The sequence below is a fragment of the Felis catus genome, chromosome B4 (genome assembly GCF_018350175.1).
Source record: "Felis catus isolate Fca126 chromosome B4, F.catus_Fca126_mat1.0, whole genome shotgun sequence".
Classification (NCBI taxonomy): Eukaryota; Metazoa; Chordata; class Mammalia; order Carnivora; family Felidae; genus Felis; species Felis catus.
This window is the reverse complement of record NC_058374.1, coordinates 172,674-187,959: the sequence shown is the minus strand read 5'-3', so window position 1 is coordinate 187,959 and position 15,286 is coordinate 172,674. Positions and strand designations below refer to the sequence as shown.

Below are 15,286 nucleotides of genomic sequence, written 5' to 3'. Positions count from 1 at the left end.
TTTCTCAGCAGGGTACAGCACCGCGGGCACTGGTTTCACTGCAGGTTGCAGTGCTGTGAGCACCGGATCACTGCAGGGTGCAGTTCCATGGGCACTGGATTCACTGAAGGCTGAAGGCCGCCAGCGCTGAGTTCCCTACAGGCTACAGTTCTGCGGGCACTGGGTTCACTGCAGGTTGCAGTGCTGCGAGCCCTGGGGTCACTGCAGGCTGCAGTTCCGCGGGCACTGGATTCACTGGAGGCTGAAGGCCGCCAGCGCTGAGTTCACTACAGGCTACAGTGACGCGGGCCCTGGGTTCACTGCTGGGTGCCGTGCGGCAGTCACTGCCTTCACTGGAGGGTGCAGTGCTGCGGCAGTGGGTTCACTGGAGGCTGCAGTGCAGTTTAACTGGGTTCACTGCAGCCTGAATTCCCCCGGGCACTGGGTTCACTGCAGGATGCAGTCCCGTGGACACTTTATTCACTGGAGTGTGCAGGTCTGAGGGCACTGGGCTCACTGGAGGCTGCATTGAGGAGGGCACTGGGCTCACTGGAGGCTCCAGTGCCGCGTGCACGGGGCTCACAGGAGGCTGCAGTGGGCAGGCATTGGGCTCACTGATGGCGGCCGTTCTGCATGAACTGGGATCACTGGATGTTGCAGTGCCGAGGGCTCTGGGTACACTGGAGGCTCCAGTGCCACAGACACTGGGCTCACTGGAGGCTCCAGTTTCGCAGGCACAAGGCCCACAAGAGGCTGCAGTAATGCGGGCACTGTGGTCACTTGAGGCTGCAGTGCCGTGGAAACTGGCCTCAATGGAGGCTGCATTACCGCAGGCACTGGGCAAACTGGTTACTCCAGTCGCTTGTACTTGGCTCACTGGAGGGTCCAGTGCCACGGGCAATGGGCTTACTGGAGTCTGCAGTGCCGCGGGCACTGGGTTCCCTGGAGGCTGCAGTGCCGCGGTCACTGGGCTCTCATGAGGCTGCAGTGCTGCAGGCACTGGGCTCACTGGCGGCTACAGTGATGTGAGCACTGGACCGACAGGAGGCTGCAGTGGCGGAGGCACTGGGTTCACTGGAGTCTCCAGTGCTGCACGCACTGGGCTCATCAGAGGATGCAGTGCCATGGGCAGTGGCCTCACTGGAATCTGCAGTCCTGCGGGCACTGGGCTCCCTGGCAGCTGCAATGCTGAGGGCACTGGTTTCACTGGAGGGTGCAGTGCCGCGGTCACTGAGTTCACTGGGGGCTCCAGTGTCGCTGGTACTAGGTTCACTGGATGCTGCAGTGCCTGGGTCACTGGGTTCACAGTAGGCTCCTGTGCTGTGGGCACTCGGTTCACTGGAGGCTGAAGTTCCACGGGCACTGGGTTCACTGCAGGATGCAGTGCCGGGATCACTGGGTTCACTGAGGCTGCAGTGCCACGGGCACTGGGTTCACCGGAGGATGCTGTTCTGCGGGCACTGGGTTCACCGGAGACTCCAGTGCTTTGGGCATGTGTTCATGGGAGGCTGCAGTGCCGCGGGTACTGGGTTCACTGGAGGCTGCAGTGTTGCGGGCACTGTGTTCACTGGAAGCTGCAGTGCCTCGGGCACTGAGTTCACTGGAGGCTGCAGTGCCGCTGGCAGTTCACTGGAGCTGGAGTCCAGTGGGCATTTGAGCACTGGTCGTTCCAGTGCCATGGTCCCTGAGTGCCCGAACACTCGGGCACTGGAGCCTAGGGCGTGCTGCTTGGGATTTTGTGTCTCCATGTCTCACTGTCTTTCCCCGGGAGGCTCTCTGGTTTGAGCACAGACCTGGAGGCTGCATGGGATTCTGTGTCTCCCTCTTCCTCTGTCCTTTCCAGGAGTTTCTGTGCTGAGACCAAAGAGCCTGGAGGGTGCTTGGAATTCTGTGTCTCCTCTCTCTGTCCTTCTCCTCCAGTTCCTTCACGCACTGGGAAATAGGACTTCAGTCACTGGGAGTGACGACTGCAGTCACTAGAAGTAACTGCAGACATTGAGTGTGTCTTTGACTTCAGTCACTGGGAGTGACTATGACATCAGTCACTGGGAGTGACTTCGGGAGTCTTCCATCAGTGGGATGACTTCGAGAGGGTCTTCCATCACTGTGTGTGACTTCACGAGGGACTTCCGTCACTGGGAGTGATTTCAGTCATTGGGGGTGACTGACTTCAGTCACTGGGCATGCCCTCAGGCCTTGGGCATGCCTGTGCCCTTCAGGCAGTCTTCTAGCCTTCAGGCACAGGGTGAGAATTCAGGCATGGGGCAAGCCCACAGGCATGGGGGGTGCCTTCAGGCAAGGGGCGTTCCTTCAGGCACTGGGCGGGGCTTCATGCATGGGGCAAGGCTTCAGGCACTGGGCTTTCCTTCAGGCACGGGCCTTGCCTGCAGGCAAGGGGCTTGAGTACAGGCACCTGGAGCTGTTTCAGGCAAGAGGCATGCCTTCAGGAACAGGGAGCGGCTTCAGGCACGGGGCGCACCTTCAACCATGGAGCTTGTCTTCAGGCCCTGGGAGCACCTTCAGGTTCAGTGAGCGGCTTCACGCATAGGGCGCAACTTCAGAAACGGGGAGACTCTGTGCTCTTCAGGCACAAGGCACGCCATTAGGCACTGTGCTCGCCATCAGGCAAAGGGTTCACTCAGGCAAGCGGTGCGTTGTCACCCATGGGGTGCTCCCTCAGAGAGTGCCTGTGCCTTTCAGGCAAAGGGAGTGCCTTCAGGAACGGGGAGTGCCTTTAGGCATGGTGAGTGGCTTCAGCAACTGGAGGATCTGTGCTGGGAGCACTGGGGCCTGGAGGCTCTGTGCTGCGAGTACGGAGCCTGGAGGCTGCTTGGAATTCTGCGTCTCCCTCTCTCTCTCTGTCCTTTCCCTGCAGTTCCTTCAGGCACTGGGAGTGCTGACTTCAGGGACTGGCAATGAAGACTTCAGTCACTGGGAGTGACGACTGCAGTCACTAGGAGTAACTGCAGACACTGAGTGTGACTTTGACTTCAGTCCCTGGGAGTGACTGTAACATCGGTCACTGGGAATGACTTTGACTTCAGTCCCTGGGAGTGACTTCTGGAGTGACTTCTGTCAGTGGGAGTGACTTCTACAGGGAGTTCCTTCACTGTGTGTGACTTCCCGAGGGGCTTCCGTCACTGGGTGTGAATTCGCGAGGGACTACCGTCACTGGGAGAGACTTCAATCATTGGGGGTGACTGACTTCAGTCACTGGGCTTGCACTCAGGCACTGTGCATGCCTGTGCCCTTCAGGCAGGGGGCTAGCCTTCAGGCACAGGGTGAGAATTCAGGCATGGGGCAAGCCCTCAGGCATGGGGCGTGCCTTCAGGCACTGGGCGGGGCTTCATGCATGGGGCAAGGCTTCAGGCACGGGGCTTTCCTTCAGGCACCGGCCTTGCCTGCAGGCAAGGGGCTTGAGTACAGGCACCTGGAGCTGTTTCAGGCAAGAGGCATGCCTTCATGAACAGGGGTGGCTTCAGGCACATGGAGCGTTTTCAAGCACGGGGCGCATCTTCAACCATGGAGTTTGTCTTCAGGCACTGGGAGCATCTTCAGGTACAGTGAGCGGCTTCATGCACAGGGTGCGACTTCAGGCACGGGGAGCCACTGTGCTCTTCAGGCACAGGTCGCGCGCTTAGGCACTGGGCTTGCCCTCAGGCACAGGGCGCACTCAGGCAAGGGGTGCACCGTCACCCATGGGGTGCGCCCTCAGAGAGTGCTTGTGCCTTTCAGGCAAAGGGAGTGCCTTCAGGAATGGGGAGTGCCTTCAGGCATGGTGAGTGGCTTCAGGAACTGGAGGCTCTGTGCTGCGAGCACCGGGGCCTGGAGACTCGGTGCTGGGAGCACAGAGCCTGGAGGGCTGGAAGGGATTCTGTGTCTCCCTCTGTCTCTGTCCTTCCCGGGAGATTCCGTGCTGAGACCACAGAGCCTGGAGGCTGCTTGGAATTCTGTGTCTCGCTCTCTCTGTCCTTCCCCTGCGATTTCTTCAGGCACTGGGAGTGCCAACTTCAGGCACTGGCAGTGAAGACTTCAGGCACTGGTAGTAACCACTGCAGTCACTAGGAGTAACTTCAGACACTGTGTGTGACTTTGACTTCAGTCACTATGAGTGACTATGACATCAGCCACTGTGAGTGGCTTTGACTTCAGTCCCTGGGAGTGACTTCAGTCCCTGGGAATGACTTCGGGAGGGACTTCTGTCACTGGGAGTGAATTCGCGAATGACTTCTGTCACTGGGAGTGACATCGGGAGCGACTGCTGTCACGGGCAGTGACTTCAGGAGAGACTTCCCTCACTGGGAGTGACATAGTGAGTGATTTCTGTCACTGGGCATGACTTCGGGAGAGGCTTCCATCACTTGGAATGACTTTGGGAGTAACTTCCTTCCCTGGGAGTGACTTTGACTTCAGTCACTGGGAGTGACTTTGGGAGTGACTTCATGCACTGGGCATGACTCAGTCATTGGGGGTGACAGACTTCAGTCACTGGGCATGCCCTCAGGCACTGGGCATGCCTGTGCCATTCAGGCATAGAGCAAGCCTTCAGGCATGGTGCTTGCCTTCAGACAAGGGGTGTGCCTTCAGGCACTAGGCGGGGCTTCATGCATGGGTCTTGTCTTCAGGCACTTGGAGCCCCTTCAGGTACAGTGAGCAGCTTCATGCACAGGGCGTGACTTCAGGCAAGGGGAGTTCTGTGCTCTTCAGGCACAGGGCGCGCCATCAGGCACAGGACGCCCTCAGCCTGGTGTGCGCCGTCAGGCATGGGGCGCGCCTTCAGGGAATGCCTGTGCCCTTGAGTCAAGTGGAGTGTTTTCTGGCATGGGGCTTGCCTTCAGGCATGTGGAGCATCTTCAGGCATGGGGTGCGGCTTCAGGCACAGAGAGCTCCTGTGCCATTCAGGTAAGGGGAGCACATGTGCCTTTCCACAAGGGATGCCCCATCATGCACAGGATGCTCATTGAGACTCACAGCATGCCCTCAGGAATGGGGTGCGCCCTCAGAGAGTACCTCTGCCTTTCAGGCAAAGGGAGTGCCTTCAGGCATGGTGAGCGGCTTCAGGAAGTGGAGGCTCTGTGCAGGGAGCACAGGGCCTGGAGGCTTCATGGGATTCTGTCTCCCTCTCTCTCTGTCCTTCCACGGGAGGCTCTGTGCTGAGACCACAGAGCCTGGAGGCTGTTTGGAATTCTGTGTCTCCTTTTCTCTGTGTCCTTCCCCTGCAGTTCCTTCAGGCACTGGGAGTGACGACTGCAGTCACTAGGAGTAACTGCAGACACTGAGTGTGACTTTGACTTCAGTCACTGTGAGTGACTATGACATCAGTCACAGGGAGTGGCTTTGACTTCAGTCACTTGTCGTGACGTCAGGAGTGACTTCAGTCACTAGGAGTGACTTCGGGAGTGACTTCTGTCATGGGGAGTGACTTCGAGAGTGACTACCTTCACTGGGTGTGACTTGGCAAGGGACTTCTGTTTCTGGCAGTGACTTTGCGAGTGACTTCCGTCACGGGGAGTGACTTTGGGAGTAACTTTATTTACTGGGAGTGACTTTGACTTCAGTCACTGGGAGTGACTTTGGGAGTGTCTTCATTCACTGGGAAAGACTTCAGTCATTGGGAGTGACTGACTTCAATCACTGGGCATGTCCACAGGCACTGGGCATGCCTGTGCCCTTCAGGCAGGGGGCTAGCCTTCAGGCACAGGGTGAAAATTCAGGCATGGGGCAAGCCTTCAGGCATGGAGCTTGCCTTCACGCAAGGGGTGTGCCTTCAGGCACTGGGCGGGGCTTCATGCATGGGGCAAGGCTTCAGGCACAGGGCTTGCCTTCAGGCAAGGGGCTTGAGTACAGGCACGTGGAGCTGTTTCAGGCAAGAGGCATGCCTTCAGGAACGGGGAGCAGCTTCAGGCACAGGGAGCGTCTTTAGGCACGTGGCGCACCTTCAACCATGGGGCTTGTCATCAGGCACTGGGAGCACCTTTAGGTACAGCCAGCGGCTTCATACATGGGGCGCAACTTAAGGCACAGGGGGAGTCTGTGCTACAGGCACGGGGCGCCCTCTGGCGAGGGGTGCGCTGTCAGGCATGGTATGCGCCTTCAGGGAGTGCCTGTGCCCTTCATTCAAGGGAAGTGCCTTCAGGCATGGAATATGCCTTCAGGCACAGGGTGTGCCTTCAGGCACTGGGCGAGGCATTATGCATGGGGTGCTGCTTCAGTCTAGGGGCTTGCTTTCAGGCAGTGGGCTTGCCTACAGGCATACAGAGCTCTATCAGGCATGGGTCATGTCTTCTGGAACAGGGAGTGGCTTCAGGCACAGGGAGCATCTTCAGGCAAGGGGTGCACCTTCAGCCATGGGAGCGCCTTCAGGCACAGGGTACTGGGAGCGCCTTCAGGCACAGGGAGCAGCTTCATGCAAGGGGCGCGCCTTCAGGCAAGGGGAGCATCTGTGCTCTTCAGGCATGGGGCACACAGTCAGGCATGGGGCGAACCATCAGGCATAGGGAGTGGCTTCAGTCATGGTGCAGGGCTTCAGGCATGGGGCGCGGCTTCAGGCAAGTGGAGGTCCTGTGCCATTCAGGCAAGGGGAGCGCCTGTGACACTCAGGCACGGAATGCCCCATCCTGCACAGGGAGCTCAGTCAGACTCAGGGCATGCCTTCAGGCATGGGGTATGCCTTTAGAGAGTGCTGGTGCCTTTCAGGCAAGGGGAGTGCCTTCAGACAAGGGGAGTGCCTTCAGGCATTGGAGGCTCTGTCCTGTGAGCACAGAGCCTGGGGTTTCTGTGCTGGGAGTACAGAGCCTGGAGGGGCTTCTTGGGATTCTATGTCTCCCTCTCTGTCCTTCCCCAGGAGGCTCTGTGGTGAGAGCATAGAGCCTGGAGCCTGCTTGGGGTTCTGTGTCTCCCTCTCACTCTTTCCTTCCCCTGGAGTGTCTTCAGGCACTGGGAGTGCCAATTTCAGGCACTGGGAGTGATGACTGCAGTCCCTGTGAGTGGAGACTCCAGTCACTGGGAGTAACTGCAGACACTTAGAGTGACTTTGACTTCAGTCTCTGGGAGTGACTATGACATCAGTCACTGGGAATGACTTTGACTTCAGTCACTGGGAGTGACTTCAGGAGTGACTTCAGTCACTGGGAGTGACTTCGGGAGTAACTTCAGTCACTGGGAGTGACTTCGGGAGTGACTTCAGTCATTAGGGAATGACTTCGAGAGGGACTTCCCTCACTGGGAGTGACTTCGGGCATGACTTCTGACTCTGGGAGTGACATCTGGAGTGACTTCCGTCACTTGCAGTCACTTTGGGAGTGACTTTCATCACTGGGAGTGACTTCGAGAGGGACTTCCCTCACTGGGAGTGACTTTGGGATGACTTCCTTCACTGGGAGTGACTTTGTCTTCAGTCACTGGGAGTGACTTTGACTTCATTCCCTGGGATTGACTTTGGGAGTGACTTCATTCACTGGGCATGACTTCAGACATTGGGAGTGACTGACTTCAGTCACTGGGTATGCCCTCAGGCACTGGGCATGCCTGTGCCCTTCAGGCAGGGGGCGAGCCTTCTGGCATGGGTGGAGACTTCAGGCAAGGGGCGAGCCTTCAGGCAAGGGCAAGCCTTCAGACATTGGACCTGCCTTCAGGCATGGGACATGGCTTCATGCTCGGGGCATGGCTTTAGGCAAGGGGCTTGCCTTCAGGTAAGGGGCTTGTCTTTAGGCATGGGGCATGCCTTCAGGCCATGGGCATGCCTTCAGGCACAGGGAGCGGCTTCAGGCAAGGGGCTTGCCTTCAGGTACTGGGAGCATCTGTGCCCTTCAGGACACTTTCCATGGAAAGTAACGCTGCACCACTTCTGGCCCCACATGTGTGTGGTCATATCAGATTTAGGAATTTTGTCCTCATCGAGAGAGAGAGAGAGAGAGAGAGAGAGAGAGAGAGAGAGAGAGAGAGAGAGTCTTAGCTAGTGTTTGGGTTTGGGTCAGGGACTTAGATAGGGCTGAATGGACAGGAGACCCGTGATCACCCTGGAAGGCTGAAGTGAGGGCCCATGCACTAATGCGTGTAAGGTTTAGGATTATGGTAAGAGTTGGTGTGAACTTTAGGTTGAGGGGTATGGTGCGGGTCAAGGTTACTGTTAGGTTTAGGTCCCAGGAGGTTCTAGGCATTGAACCCCTAGCAGTGCAGTGGTCTCCACATAGGGTTGAATGGAGACTGCATGAAAGCCTCTAGTTCAGGCTTCGTCTTTCCATGCCAGAGCCAGCCTCCCGTGAGTGCCACTCTTCAGTTGGGCCTCAGCACCCTCCTTGTGCAACTCCATGCCGGCAGTGGAATTGACATGATGATGTTCCAATTCCATACCGAATAATACTTCAGGGGTCTGGGCCCTATGGGCGTGGTGTTCTCAGAATTAGGAACTCGATCCCCATTGGGAGAGAGCCATCGCTAAGGTTAGGGTATGTTCCAGCGACATAAGCACTGCTGAAGCGACACCAGTCCCTTGAGGTACATAGGGGGCTGAATAGGGCGCATGCACAGTTGCAGGTCAGATGTAGGGTTACGGTTGGAGTTGGTGAGGTTGGTGTGTATAGTTATGTTCATTGTCATAGTTCTGTTCATAGTTATGTTCATGGTGAGGTTGGTGTGTATAGTTATGTTCATTATTGGGTTTGGGGTTAAGTCCTAGGTGGCTCCTAGTGATTAACCAACAGCAATGCAGTGAGCTTCCCGGAGGGCTCAGTGGAGGGCATATTGCAGGTTGTCCGTCATGCTTAGTCTTTGTTTGCCAGGGCAAGCCTCCATCATGGGCCATTCTTTGAGACTCAGTAACCACTTCTGCAGCAACATCTGGGCTTTGGATATTACATGGTGATATTCCACATTCCACGCCGAGTAATACTCCTCCTCCTCTGGACTCCATGTGTGTGGTATCCTCAGACTAAAGAATTGAGTCACCATCAGGAGAGAGCCTTAGTTTGAGTTAGGGTTTGCTTCAAGGCCATAAGCAGTGCTGAGGCAACACTACTCACGTTATCTACATGGGGTGTTGGATGAGGGACCATGCGCACGTGAGGGCTGGTGTAGGATTAGTGTTAGAGTTGGAGTGAGGTTTAGGTTGAGGAGTACTGTGAGGGTCACAGTTAGGGTTAGGGTCCAGGAGGCCCTAGGTGCTGAAACCCAAGCAGTGCAGTGATCTCCCTGGAGGGCTGAAGGAGGTCGCATTGGAGGGTGCCGGCCAGGCTTAGTCTTTAGGGGCTAGGGCCAGCCTTGGATATGGACCACACTTTGGTTGGGCCTCAGCAACCCCCTTGTGCAGCTCCCTCTGGGCTTTGGAAATTACCTCGTCATGTTCCACGTTCCATGCCGAGGAATCCGGCTCCTTTTCTGAACCCCACATGTGTGGTTTGCACAGAAGTAAGTATTGGGTCACCATGGGGAGACAGCCTAAAATGGAGTTCGGGTTCGTTCAGGGACGTAAGCAGGGCCGAAGCGACAGCAGTCCCGTGATCTCCCTGGAGGGCTGAAGTGAGGGTCCCTGCGAGGGTGCGGGTCAGTTGTAGGTTATGTTTAGGGGTGATATTTAGGTTGAGGGGTACTTTGAAGGTCATGGTTATTGTTAGGTCTCACGAGGCTCTAGGTGCAAAAACCCCAGGAAGGATGTGGTCTCCAAGAGGGGCTGAGTGGATCCCACATGGGATTGTGCTGATCAGGCTTTGTCTTTGAGTGCTCGATCAAGCCTCTTGTGTGAGTCACTCTTCAGTTGGGCCTCAGGAACCCCCTTGTGCAGCTCCTTGTGGGTAATGGAAATGACACGATTATGCTCCAAGATCCATGCCGAGGAATCCTGCAAAGCTTTGGGCCCCATGTGTGTGGTCTCTCAGAGTTAGGCATTGGATCCCCATCGGGATTCAGCCACAACTAGGGTTAGGGTTCGGTCCAGGGAGGCAAGCAAGGCCGAAGAATCAGCAATCCCGTTACCTACATGGAGGTTTGAATGAGGGCCCATGCGCGGGTGAGGGTCCGGTGTAGGGTGTCAGGTGAAGCCTTAGAGCTGGGGTGAGGTTGAGGTTGAGGAGTATGTTGATGGTCACGTTTACGGTTTGGGTTAGGTTCCAGGAGGTACGAGGTGCTGTACCCCAAGGAGTCCAGTGGTCTCACTGGAGGAATCAGTGGACGGCAAATGGTAGGTTGCCCTCAGGCTTAGTCTTTGGGTGCCGAAGCCAGCATCAGTTGTGGGGCAATCTTCGGATGGGCCTCAGCAAACCCTTTTTGCAGCTTCCTCTGGGCTTTGGAAATTACCTGTCAATGTTCCACGTTCCATGCGAGTAACGCTGCAGCGCTTCTGGGCCCCATATGCGTGGTGACTGAGACTTAGGAATTTGTTCCTCAATGGGAGAGAGCCAATACTAGGGTTAGGTATCGGCCCAGGGATGTAGATAGGGCCAAATCCACATGAGTCCGTGATCGTTCTGGAGGACTCCATAGGGCCCATGCTTCGGTGTGGGTCATGTGTAGGGTTAGCGTTAGAGTTGGTGTGAAGTTTAGGTTGAGGTGTATGGTGAGGGTCAAGTTTAGTGTTAGGGTTAGGTCCCAGGAGTTTCCAGGAAGTGAACGCCTAGCAGTGCAGTGGTCTCCACAGAGGGCTGAGTGGAAGCTGCATGCAAGTCTACAGTTCAGAGTAATTCTTTGCATGCCAGGGCAGCATCCTATTGTGACACTCTTCAGTTGGGCCTCAGCAACCTCTTTATGCAGCTCCATCCCAGCAGTGCAAATGAAATGATGATGTTCCAATTCCATCCTGAAGTATACTGCAGGGGTTTGGACCCTATGTACATGGTGTTCTCAGAGTTAGGAACTGTATCCCCATTGGGGGGAGCCATAGCTAGGGTCAGGATTCGGTCCAGGGACATAAGGAGGGCCGAGGTGACACCAGTCCCATTATCTACATGGAGGGCTGTATGAGAGCCCATGCAGGGGTGCAGGTCAGGTGTAGCGTTACCTTTAGAGTTGGGGTGAGGTTGAGGATAATGTGTATGGTTCTGGTCAATATAATGGTTAGGTTTTGTCCCAGGTCCCCCAGACGCTGAAGCACCAGCAGTGCTGGTCTTCCTGCAGGGTTCAGTGGTGAGCACATGGGAGGGTGTAGGTCATGCTTAGTCTTTGAGAGCCAGGGTGAGCCTCCTTTGTGGGCCACACTTTGGTTGAGCCTCAGGAACTGCTTCTGAAGCAACATCTGGGCTTTGGATATTACATGGTGATATTCCACGTTCCATGCCTAGGAATCCGCCTCTTCTTCTGGAAGGGAGGTATCCTCAGACTTAAGAATCGGGTCACCATCTGGAGAGAGCTTTAGATAGAGTTCGGTTTCAGACCAGGGCCATAAGGGGGGCCACAGCTAACCCGTTCCACTTACCTCCATGGGGTGATGAATGATAGCCAGTGTGCAGGTGAGGGTCAGCTGTAGGGTTAGCGTTAGTGTAGGAATGAGTTTGAGGTTCAGGGTATGGTGAGGGTCATGGTTAGTGTTAGGGTTAGGGCCCAAGAAATTCCAGGCGGTGAACCCCTAGCATCACAGTGGTCTCCACGGAAGGCTGAGTGGTGGCTGCATGGGAGCCTTCAGTTCAGACTTATTCTTTGTGTTTCAAGGCCAGCCTCTTGTGTGTGCCACTATTCATTGGGTCTCAGTAGCCTCCTGGGGCAGCTCCATCCCAGCAGTGGAAACGAAATGATGATGCTCCACTTCCATACCGAATAATACTGTAGGGGTTTTGACCTATATGCATGGTGTTTCAGAATTAGGACCTGGATATCCATTGGGAGAGAACCACGGATAGGGTGAGGTTCTGTCCAGGGACATAAGCAGGGCTGAAGAGACACCGGTCCCATTATCTCCATAAGGGCCTGTATGAGGGCCAATGCACGGGTGAGGGTCAGGTGTAGGGTTAGCATTGGCGTTGGGCTGAGGTATAGGTTGAGTAGTATGGGGAGGGTCACGGTTTGGGTTAGGGCTAGGTTCCAGGAGGCCCAAAGTGCTGAATCCATGGCAGTGCAGTTGTTTCCCTGGGGGACCCAGAGGAGGGTGCATGGGAGGGTGCCGGTCATGCTTATTCTTTGGGTGCCAAGGCCAGCCTCTTGTGTGGACCACTCTTCGGTTGGTTCTCAGCAACCCCCTTGTGCAGGTCCCTCTGGGCTTTGGAAATGGCATGGTGATGTTCCCCGTTCCATGCCAAGTAAGCCTGAACCGCATCTGGGGCCCATGTGCGTGGTTTTCTCTGAGTTAGGAATTGGGTCCCATCGGGAATGAGCTGTAGCTAGGGCAAGGGTTTGATCCAGGGATGGGACGTAAGCAAGGCCGAAGGAACAACAATCCTTTACCCCCATGGAGGGCTGAATGAGGGCTCATGCACGGATGCGGGTCACGTGTAGGGTTAGCGTTAGACTTAGGGTGAAGTTCCGATTGAGGATTATGGAGTGGGTCATGATTAGGGTGAGGGATAGCTCCAAGGAGTCCCCAGGTGATGAACCCCATGCAGTGCAGTGGTCTCCTGGGAGGGCTCAGTGGAAAGCACATGGGAGGGTTCTGGTCAGGTTTAGTCTTTGGTTACCAGTGCCAGCCTTGCATGTGGGCCACTTTTGGGCCTCAGCAAGCACTTTGGCACCTCCCTCTGGTATTTGGACATGACATGGTGGTGGTCCACGCTCCATGTGGAGTAATCCTGCACCGCTTCTGGGCCACAGGTGCGTGATATTCTCTGCATTAGGAATTGGATCCCCATCGGGATAGAGAAATAGCTAGGGTTAGAGTTAGATCCAGGGACATAAGCAAGGCCAAAGCAACAACAATCCATTTATCTCCAGTGAGTATGAATGAGGGCCATGTGCGGTAGCTGGTCAGGTGTAGGGTTAGTGTTAGAATTGGGGTGAGGTTTTGGTTGAGGAATACGGCGAGGATCATGGTGAGGGTTAGGGGTAGGTTCCAGGAGGCGCTTAAGTGCAGAAACCTAAGTAGTGCAGTGGTCTCCTAGAGGGTTGAGTGGAGGGTGCAAAGGATGGTGCCATTCCTTCTTAGTCTTAGGGTGTCAAGGCCATCCTTGGGTGTAGGACACTCCTTAGTTGGGCCTCAGCAGAGCCCTTGTTCAGCTCCCTCTGGGCTTTGGAAATGACATGGTGATGTTCCAGGTTCCAAGCCGAGTGATTTACACCATGAGCGTGCTGTTGTCAGTCATTGGAATTGGGTTCCCATGAGGAGGAGACTTAGCTAGGGTTAGGGTTCATTGCAGGGACATCACCAGGCCAGACTGACTCCAGTCTCGTGAATTTCATGGAGGGCTTAAGTGAGAAACCTTGTGAGGGTACGGGTCTGGTATAGAGTTAGTGTAAGAGATAGGTTTCGGTTTAGGTTGAGGGCTAAGTTCAGGGTTCTGGTTACGGTTGGGGTTAGGTCCCAGGAGGCTCCAGATGCTGAACCCACAGCAGTGCAGTGGTCTCCCTGAAGTGCTGACTGGAGTACACAATGGATGCTGCGGGTCAGGATTAGTCTTTCGGTTGCCAGGCCAGGCAACTCTTTCTGGCACTCTTCGGGTAAGCCTCAGGAATGCTCTCGGGCACAATGGAGGCTGCTGGTCAGGATTAGTCTTTGGGTTCCAAGGCTAGACAAGTGTATTGGACACTCTTTGGGGGAGACCTCAGGAATCCTCTTATGCAGCAGCAGCCGGGCTTTGGAAATGACATGGTGATGTTCCACGTTCCACGCCGAGTGATCCTGCACTGCTTCTCGACCCCATGTGCATTCTGTTGTCAGACATTGGGATTGGGTACCCATGGAGAGTGAGTTTTAGCTAGGGTTAGGATTCAGTGCAGGGATGTGGCCAGGGCCAAAGGACTCCAGTCTCGTGATCTCCCTCGAGGGCTGAAGTGAGGGCACATGCGCTGGTGTGGGTCTGGTGTAGAGGTATTGTGAGATATATGGTCAGGTGAGATTGAGGGTTATCATCAGGGTTATGGTTGGGGTTAGGGTAGGTCAAAGAAGGATCCAGGCGCTGTACCCACAGCAGTGCAGTTGTCTCCCTGAAGGGCTGAGTCAGTACACAATGGAGGCTGCTCGTCAGAATTAGTCTCTGGGTTCCAAGGACGGACAACTCTATAAGGTCTGATGTAGATAGGTGGGTCTAGTGTGATAGAAACTGTTAGATTTAGGTTGAGGGTTATGGTTAGGGTTACGGTTAGGTTTAGAGTTAGGTCCCAGGAGTCTCCAGGCGTTGAACCCACAGCAGTGCAGTCGTCTCCTGGAAGAGTTGAGCGGAGTGCACAATGGAGGCTGCCAGTCAGGAATAGTCTTTGGTTTCCAAGGCCAGACAACTGTATTGGGCACTCTTCAGTTAGGCCTGTTGAATCCTTGAGTGCAGTGGCAGCCGGGCTTTTGAAATGACATGATGATGTTCCACATTCCACACCAAGTATTCCTGCACTGCTTCTCAATTCCATGTGTGTGCTGATGTCAGACTGTGAATTGGGTCCCCATGGGGAAGGAGCCTTAGCCAGGGTTAGGGCTCGGTGCAGGGAAGTCACCAGGGCTGAAGCAACTCCAGTCTAGTGATGTCCCCCAAGGGCTGACCTGAGATCCCATGCGAGGGTGCGTCTCAAGTGTAGGGTTAGGGTTAGAAACAGGGTTACGATTAGGTTGAGAGTTATGGTTAGGGGTACAGTTAGGGTTTTCTTCGTTCCCAAGGCTCCAAGCGCTGAACCCACAGCAGTGCAGTTGCCTCCACAAATGACTGAGTGGTATGCACAACAAGGCTGCGGGTCAGGATTAATCTTTGGGTTCTAAGGACAGACAACTGTATCTGGTCTGGTGTAGATAGGTGTGTCTAGTGTGAGTGATAGGGTTAGGTTTAGGTTGAGGGTTAGCATTGGGTCCTGGTTAGCATTAGGGTTAGGTCCCAGGATGTTCCAGGCACTGAAACCATAGCAGAGCAGTTGTCTCCCCAAAGGGCAGAAGGGAGTACACAAGGGAGGGTGCTGGTCAGGATTAGTCTTTTGGTTCCAAGGCCAGACAACTGTATGGGCCACCCATCGTTTAGGCCTCAGGAATCCTCTTGTGCAGCTGCAGCCGCGCTTTGGAAATACATGGAGATGTCCACATTCAATGCTGAGTGTTCCTGAACCGTTTCTGGTCCTGGTGTGTGTGCTGTTATTAGTCTTTCGATATGGATCCCCATGGGAAGAGGGCCTTAGGTTATAGTTTTAGATTTAGCGGGTAGAGTTAGAGCATTAGGATGAGGGTTTTAGGGTTAGAATTAGAGGCTTAGGGTTAGAG

At 55.1% G+C, this 15,286-nt stretch overlaps 1 long non-coding RNA gene across 1 annotated transcript in view; it reads left to right on the top strand.

Annotated features, from left to right (window-relative positions):
- Nucleotides 1–450: 450 nt before the first annotated feature.
- Nucleotides 451–15,286, top strand: part of LOC111558030 — a 100,248-nt gene continuing 85,412 nt past the window's right edge. The window contains exon 1 of the long non-coding RNA XR_006600180.1: nucleotides 451–2,502. This is a non-coding gene — a long non-coding RNA (uncharacterized LOC111558030). The remainder of the gene's footprint in view (nucleotides 2,503–15,286) is intronic.